Genomic DNA, 8,490 nt, shown 5'->3' on the forward strand with positions numbered 1-8,490 from the left:
AGGGAGGGGAAAAAAAAAGAGGACCTGATGCAAAGGGCTTAAGTGGAGAGCAAATGCTTTGAGAATGATTGGGGCGGGGAATGTATGGATGTGCTTTATACAATTGATGTATGTATATGTATGGATTGTGATAAGAGTTGTATGAGTCCCTAATAAAATATAAAAAAAGAAAAGAGGAGAAAAAGAAAATGATTAGGGCAAAGAATGTACAGATGTGCTTTATACAATTGATGTATGTATATGTATGGACTGTGATAAGAGTTGTATGAGCCCCTAATAAAACGTTTAAAAGAAAAAAAGAAATATGGGCCAGTAGTCAGAGACAATCTAAGAAGAATGAAACTCTGTTGTATTGTACCCTACAATGCTACAAAGACAAGGCTAGAGACAACTTTTGGTTATAGATGGATGAAGATCATTGTCTCATAGAAGATGAAGACAGCAGTGAGATGCGAGGCACAAGTGGATAAACCTTTCCAGTATCGATACCTCAGCTGTTTGCATCTTTAAAATGGTGATGAATATGAACAGGTAGGATACCAAGATGACCAGGAGAGCAGAAAAGATATTGAAACAAAACCATGATTCATCTCACTAACATATCTATAAGCTCAAGAAAGAACCGTGACTGCTGGAACATCACAGAAAAAGTGATGGACCACATTGAAGTTACAGAAGGAGAGATGGAATGTATGTGCAGTGTGAAGGGGGGCATTTAGGAAACCACAGAGATGGGAGCAATGGCTAGAGAAGCAAACACACTCGTTGTCATGGTGGTGGTGTAATGTAGGGCTTTACACACTGCTGTATAACGATCATAGGCCATGGAGGCCAAGAGGTAACTTTCTGTAGTGGCAAAGGCTGCAAAGAAGAACATTTGAGCTGCACAGGGGTTGTAGGAGATGATCTTGTCTCCCATGAGAAACCCAGTCATGACCCTAGGAGTGACAGCTGAGAAGTAGACAAAGTCCACCAGAGAGAGATTGCAGAGAAAAAAGTACATGGGTGTATGGAGACGAGAGTCCAGCAGGATCATCCCAGGTTCCCCAGCAAACTGACAAGATAAATGAGAGTGAATAAGATAAAGAGAGGGATTTGCAGTTCAGGGTCATCTGTCAGTCCTACCAGGGTAAACTGAGTCACTTCTGTCTTGTTCTTCATTGATTGTATCTGGGAACCAGGAGATGCTCTATAGGAATGAGGTATGAAAGCAGAGAGTATTAATCAGAAAAAAGAATACAGTGAAATCAAATTATTTAATATTGAAAGACTATGGACTTGATATTATTATAAGTAAATTTTTATTTCAAGGTTCTCCATAAAGGAAACATGGACTTAGCCATAACATTAAACACATTCATTATCTAGAGAATTATAAACTGTTAAATTTGAAGAATCTCAACTTCTCGATTTAAAATTTTATAACTTTTTAGACTGAGCTACAGAAAAGTAGTCATGTGGACTTGATGACATTGAGCTACAGAAAAGTAGTCATGTGGACTTGATGACATGTCTGGAATGACATTAACTGTCCATACAGTTTATTCTATCCTAGTGAACATAGATTCTGATATTACTTCCATTATGTGCATGTACATGTATTCCTTCCATCAACCACCTTGATTACTTAGTTCAAACCTCTGCTTAATTTATGAGCCACAAGGTTCAGTAATTTATTCAAGTTTACAGAAGTATTAACTTGTAAAGCCAGTCTTAGAATTCAAATGGGGGCTCTCGAATCTAATAATCTTAACAGAATCTAATGAAATTACATTAATTAACCTTAATGCTGTTCATGTTAAATGTTTGTGAATACATTGTCTAATAATTGGGAGATCTGAGGGTGCTACAAAGAGTTGGGAAAAAACACCCCCTGAAGGCTGGTGTGTCATTTTTCTTTGTAAGATCCCACCATTTTCTAAAACCTCTACTCCCTCTTGAAATCCACACCACATTTTACATCAAAAACGTCTCATGTTTTTTCTTGAGAACATTATTTCTGTCATTATTGTCCCATAGCAGAAGTACAGAGATCAAAGGTCAAAACAACATAGATTTGGGATTCATTTTCCCTGCATATCTGTTGTAGTGGCAAGCTGTATGATTGAAAATATTTTATTCTCTGTGGGACCAATATTTTACACCTTTATTTGATTTGAAATTTTTACATATCGTCTGATAATCACTACTGCCTATCATCTTCCTCCCAATCTTTAACCGTTTCCCCTAGAAGTCTGGCTTTAGAAAGATTATGTCTACACAGCTTATAGATACATGCCCACTTTAAACATGCATTTTATTCATCAATCCATATATATATTACACTATATATTTGTATAAACTATATATTTTCAGTTAATTTCATCACAACAGTAAACATTTTTTAGTGGTATTGTTTCTATAGGACTATTGAGAATCGAATAAACTATGTTTTAATTTATAATTATCTATTGATCATGAGGATTCATTTAAACCCTCTTCTGAGAAAAGAGAAGCCTGTTCTATTGGCCATCTACTGCCAAAAAATGTAGATATGTTAGTAATAATAAGGGTGAGATCTCTGTCTCTCTATATCACATACACACACACAAAGAAAAAAATCACTGCCATCCCATTGATTCTGACTCACACGGAATCTACAGGACAGCGTAGAATCCCCCCCCCCCCGGTGGGTTTTTATGACCATAAATCTTTAAAGAAGTAAAAACTCACCATCTTTCTTCCATGCAGTAGTTGGTGGTTTCAAACTCCTAATTTGCAGCCCAACTCAGAACCCACTATGCCAACAGGTTATAAGAGAGTATAACTATCAGCAACTCATGTAGGAACCTTCTATTGCTTAAAGAGTTGCTATTTCTCTGCTCTCCCATGTTCATTGCAGCGCAGTGCACAATTGCCAGAAGCAGGAATCGATCAAAGTACCATGAGTAGAAGACTGGATAAAGAAACTCTGGACCATCCACACAATGGAATACTATACATCCTAAAAAAAATCACTGACAAGACCATGAAGCACCTCATGGAATGGATGAACCTGGAAACCATTGTGCTGAGGAGATTTGGTCAATCAAGAAAGGCTAAAAACTATAGAGATCAATAATTAAAATACAAATGCCAAGACAAAGGCAGGTATCTGAACTTGGGTCAGGTACTATAATTTGGTTTCCCAAGCATTGAGATACTATGCCAGCCTAATGATGGAGATTCATGTATTACTCCCCTATGTGTACATCTTAAAAATCACTTTATCAGAATAGGCCTCTCCTCAGCAGGGGTGCGTTCCTCATGCTGAGGGCTGAGAGAATAGATCAATCCATTCTTGCCATATAGCATTATTCCACAGTCACCCCAAATCAATAGACACTCAGACAAGGTGCTCAATAAACCTTAATGGAAATTCATATCCAGATGTGGGCAGGGATATCTGCCTCAGAGAAAGTGATTTTACCTCTGCTGATGTGTAGGAGGTTGGCTGATCCAGGTGTTTCTTGGTGGGTGACTAATTAGTCCCCTGTGCCTCTGTTTACCTTGCAGCTAAAAGCACTGTGAGATAACTCAGTTCTTTATGACCTTGCAGCTAAAAGCAGTGTGAGATAACTCAGTTCCTTAAGACCTCTTTAAGATTCTTTTGAACCTTGCATTTCCTTGTGCTTATCTTAGAATATAGGGCTGTTATTATTCAAGTGTTCAGAAAATGTGACTAGTTAAGTAACATCTGCATAGATACGAGGTTCAGAATGCTTTTTAAAGCAAGTTCTTTGATGTTTGTTTTGTAACCATTCCCTTGTAAGAAGAGTATAAAAAACAAGCTTTGAATATACTAGGTGCTTCAGTCCATGAGACTGTTGTCCTCCCAATCCCATGCTTTGTATATGTCTCTTTCTTTTCCTTTCATCCGCACGCCTAATTTCAGACGCAACTTGATGCAGGGTAGCTGTTCTAATCACCCACATTGATGGAATAAAGCAGAAGAGAAGGAACAATACTTAACATTACTTATATAGACCCCTCCCTGTGGGAGAACACACCCAGTATAATAACGTTCCTAATCAGGCACTTGTGACTGAGCTTCTATACAGACCTTGGTGATGCAGGCTCATGCTATAGACCACCAGGACTTTAGACTTTGACTGTCCAATGTGCACACCATCCTTCATAGGCCCCCTCAGAAGGATCTGCTTTGGAAACTCCACTTAGCACACCACACTTTACCTTACACACCCACAGTAGATTAAAGGAACTGAAATAGTCAGTTGAACTTAAGGATGAAATGCTTTACACTGAGCAGAAGCAAATGATCACTATCCCAAGGTTATGGATTTGGATATCACTGATATTTGGCTCAAAAATTATGCTTTGGGGTGTCCAAAAGCTGACAATTAAAAACCGCTATGTTTGCCATTTTAATACACTCCTTGTTTTTTAATGACATGTCTTAGCACAGAAGACATAGCTCCGCTTTAGTGAATGAAGACTACTGAAGGTTTTACTCTATATCCAACCCTCATTGCTTGCATAAACAATTCCCAAGATTCACATATTCCCTTATTTGTACATATTAAAAACCACTTAATCAGAGCAAGCCCCACTTCAGCTGGGGTTAATTTCTTATGTTTAGAAGGGAAAGAAAAGACCAATCAGTTCTTTCAAAAATCTTTGTTTTAATCCTTGCAAGTCAATATTTCATGTATTTTACTATGAAAATCTGTTCTATACATGTATACTCTATCTTTCTCAACAAGATTCTAAATTTCATTGGCTAAATTAATGGTACTGTTAATAATCCACATCAGTACTCTGCAAATTAATTTTGAGCTTTCACTGGTCTCCAGAATGCATTACTATGTGTTCCAATGGGGGTTATTTATTTATTTTAAAAGTAAATCAATATTAATTTAATATCTAGTTTTTCATTTCAAAATAATTTTATTTGGGGCTCGTACAACTCTTATCACAATTCTTACCTACATCTATTGTGTGAAGCACAGTTGTACATTTGTTGCAATCATCATTCTCAAAACATTTTCTTTCTACTTGAGTCCTTGGTATCAATCAGCTACTCATTTTGCCCCCTCTCTCCCTATAACCCGTCCTTCATGAACCCTTGATAATTTCTAAATTATTATTATTTTGTCATGTCTTACACTGTCTGATGTCTCTTTTCATCCACTTTTCTGTTGTCTGTCCCCCAGGGAGGGGGTTATATGTAGACCTTTGTGAATGGGTCCCCCTTTCTATCCCACCTTCCCCTTCCCCTCCTGGTATGGCTTCTCTCATTATTGGTCTTGAGGGGCTTATCTGTCCTGGATTTCCTGTGTTTCAGTTCTTATCTGTACCAGTGTACATCCTCTGGTATAGTGGGATTTGTAAGGTAGAATTAGAATCATGATAGTGGAGGGGTGGGGGAGCATTAAAGAACTAGAGGAAAGTTGTATGTTTCATTGTTGCTATACTGAACACTGACTGGCTCGTCTTCTCCCCTCGACCCTTCTGTAAGGGGATGTCCATTTGCCTCCAGATGGGCTTTGGATTTCCACTCAGCAAACCCCCTCATTCATGATGATCTGGTTTTTTGTTCTTTGATGGCTGGTACCTGCTCCCAGCGGCTCTTCGTGACCAATGGGGGTTATTTATAATCTTCCCCAACAAAATAAAATAATAATGCTGGACTAAGGATGTATGTGAACCATTGAAATATGAATTACTTTTTAAGCTCAGAGTTAATCATAAACCCTAATCTAAGAACAATTAGTCTTCATGATCTGAATCCACTACATACTTGACTTCATGATGAGATTACTGAAATAGGAGTTATATAGTAAAGTATGGTAAGTTATATAGTAAAGATGGTGCCTCGCTATCAGAAAAAAATAATACTCCGGCCTTAAATGCTTGTCTTTAACAACAGCCAAGTCCACAGAGAAGAAGCATACCAGCCTAAGTAATCTGATCCAAGGATTGTAAGCAATAACATCCAAGACCAGAAGAGGGAATTATATTAGTGCTTTAATTCTGAGCATCTTGTTTGCAGAATGCTATGGATGACAGTGAAAGCGCAAAACCCATTAGAAGTGTTCCCGTGTTGAACAAGCCTTTGAAGAATCCCTTCTCATCCTTGACCAGGCCTATAAATAGCCTTGCTATCAGATAAATATCCTTGAAAAGTGGATTAATGCAAATGTAGTCAATTAATGCAAGTTCAACATTTAATTTGTTCTCCCTTTTAACTTATTTAAAACTTGTCCTAGCTTTCATTATTCTCTGAGTTTTTTTGGATTGTGATTTTCCCGAGTTTTATTTTGTTTTTGTTATTGGGTTTTTTGTTAGTTTGCTTGTTTGCCTTTATATTAAATCCTTGTTGGGAGGTGGGGGGGCTATGGAATCCAGGGGAGGTAACCTTATAGAAACACTAACTAGATTAATAGCTTCTTGGAGTTATGGAAGGAGTGGTTGGGGAGGGGAATGAGGACTTAATAATAATGCGTACAATAATGAAGAGAATGTTCTAAATTTATTTTGGTGATGATTGCAAATATCTTTTAGGATATTTAAATCATTGAATTGTATGGTATGTGAATTATATGTTAACAAAACGGTTAAAGTGAAAAAAGTTTCATGTTTTATTTTGGTCTTTTAAAAAACTTTTTAAGTAAATAATGTTTTAATGTGATTTTTAAAAAAATCCAACTCAATGATAAAATGTCCTTGTTGAAAAATGTAACAGAATTTTATGCTAGACTCAATGTGCTGGAGAGAAATTTCTTTTTCTGTGTGTATGTATGTGTCTTCTTATACACTAAAATTTTATATTTATTTATATTCTATTTTAGATTTTAAAATTTATTATTAATCAGTCCATAGTTCAATCACATCAAGGGGAAGTATACAATTGCTACCACAATCAGACACCTATAGTGAATATAGTGAAATCGACATCTACTTAATTACACTGAGTTTTTTGTTGTTTATCTCTGTTGGAACACCACATATTTCAAAATCATCGAAACGATCTACTGATAGACATTTTGACATTTATAATAAACCAGTCTTCATCATTTCAGAAAAATTTTTCCAATATTTTATTTAGGGATCAAGTAAATTATATATACTTTCCCTACCAGTTCTGCAGGAATTATATTGCTCAGTAAAATTGGATATAAAATACAGAGTTTGCCCTCATTCGTGTTCAAAAGAGACAGGCAAATCTGAACTGTGAGTTTCAAGTAAGAAATTTAGCCATGGAGCAATGCAGAAATACTATTATGGGATGTTTCTCTCAGGTGCTGGTCCAAAGGCTCAGCAGTCTCTAAATCTGGGTATGGTGAACAAAAAAGAAAAAAGAAAAAAAAACTGTACTTAAAAAGCTGGATTTTAAACCCTGATTAACCATGAATTCTTTTTCTACCCTTTCAGTACTCAAGTGCCTCCTCCTTATTTATAAGGTAATCATAAATGTTTCCCAATTAATTGACATAATGCCTATTACGAAGAGAAAATGGATAAAGATCTACAAAAGAAGTCACGAAGGCATTAATCTTTGAGTCATTCAATCTGGCGTTTCTTAGGGGGTGTTTCCCTCGATGTGGTTGAGCTCGCTGCAATTGGCCAGGTGTTTCTCTGGATAGAGTTGGATCACAGCAAATGCAAAGCCTGGCATATATTCTAACAACTGAAAGCATTAATTTTGGGTTGATATCAACAAAGGGACCTACATATCATCTGGTTCCTCCAATCGATGTCACATGGAGTGAGGTTTCAGCTTCACAAACTAATGCAAGGAAACCATGGGAGAATTATAAAGACCTAGAAATCTCAGAGGACCCCCTATGAGGGCATCTATAACTCTGTATCTTATTTTTTAGGAAAAAGCAAACATATCGCCTCTGGAGACCTACCTACATTTAGTATGCACACAATTTTTTTTTGCAATTAGCCTTTTCTTTTTCTTATCTTTCTTTTCTTTATTATTTTCTAATTAAAGCACATATAGTAAGTTATATAATTTGTGGTGTGGAATTATCAAATTTTCAGCATCTATGATCATATAACTAATTTGACAATCACCATGTAGAGAGTTTCATCACCTAAAAAAATCCCAGGCTTCATTTTGGCCATTTTTTTCCCCCCAATTTCTTCCCAAGGCAACCACTAAACTGTATTGCCTCCAAATATTATACAGATTCAAACCATTTTTTAATCATTTTATTAGGGGCTCATACAACTCTTATCACAATCCATACATGCATCAATTGTGTTTTTTTGGACTTGTTTATTTAAAAATTTTTTTAAAAGTTTTATTAGGGGCTCATAAAACTCTTATCACAATCCATACATACATCAATTGTGTAAAGCACATCTATACATTCATTGCCCTCATCTTTTTCAAAGCACTTGCTCTCCACTTAAGCCCTTTGCATCAGGTCCTCTTTTTACCCCTCCTTCTCCGCTCCCCCTTCCTCATGAACGCTTGATAATTTATAAATGATTATT

At 36.5% G+C, this 8,490-nt stretch overlaps 1 pseudogene; it reads right to left on the reverse strand.

Annotated features, from left to right (window-relative positions):
* Positions 1 to 398: 398 nt before the first annotated feature.
* Positions 399 to 1,036, reverse strand: LOC142445646 (olfactory receptor 5B3-like; annotated as a pseudogene).
* Positions 1,037 to 8,490: the final 7,454 nt, after the last annotated feature.

This window comes from Tenrec ecaudatus, chromosome 4, assembly GCF_050624435.1.
Source record: "Tenrec ecaudatus isolate mTenEca1 chromosome 4, mTenEca1.hap1, whole genome shotgun sequence".
NCBI classification, from domain to species: Eukaryota; Metazoa; Chordata; class Mammalia; order Afrosoricida; family Tenrecidae; genus Tenrec; species Tenrec ecaudatus.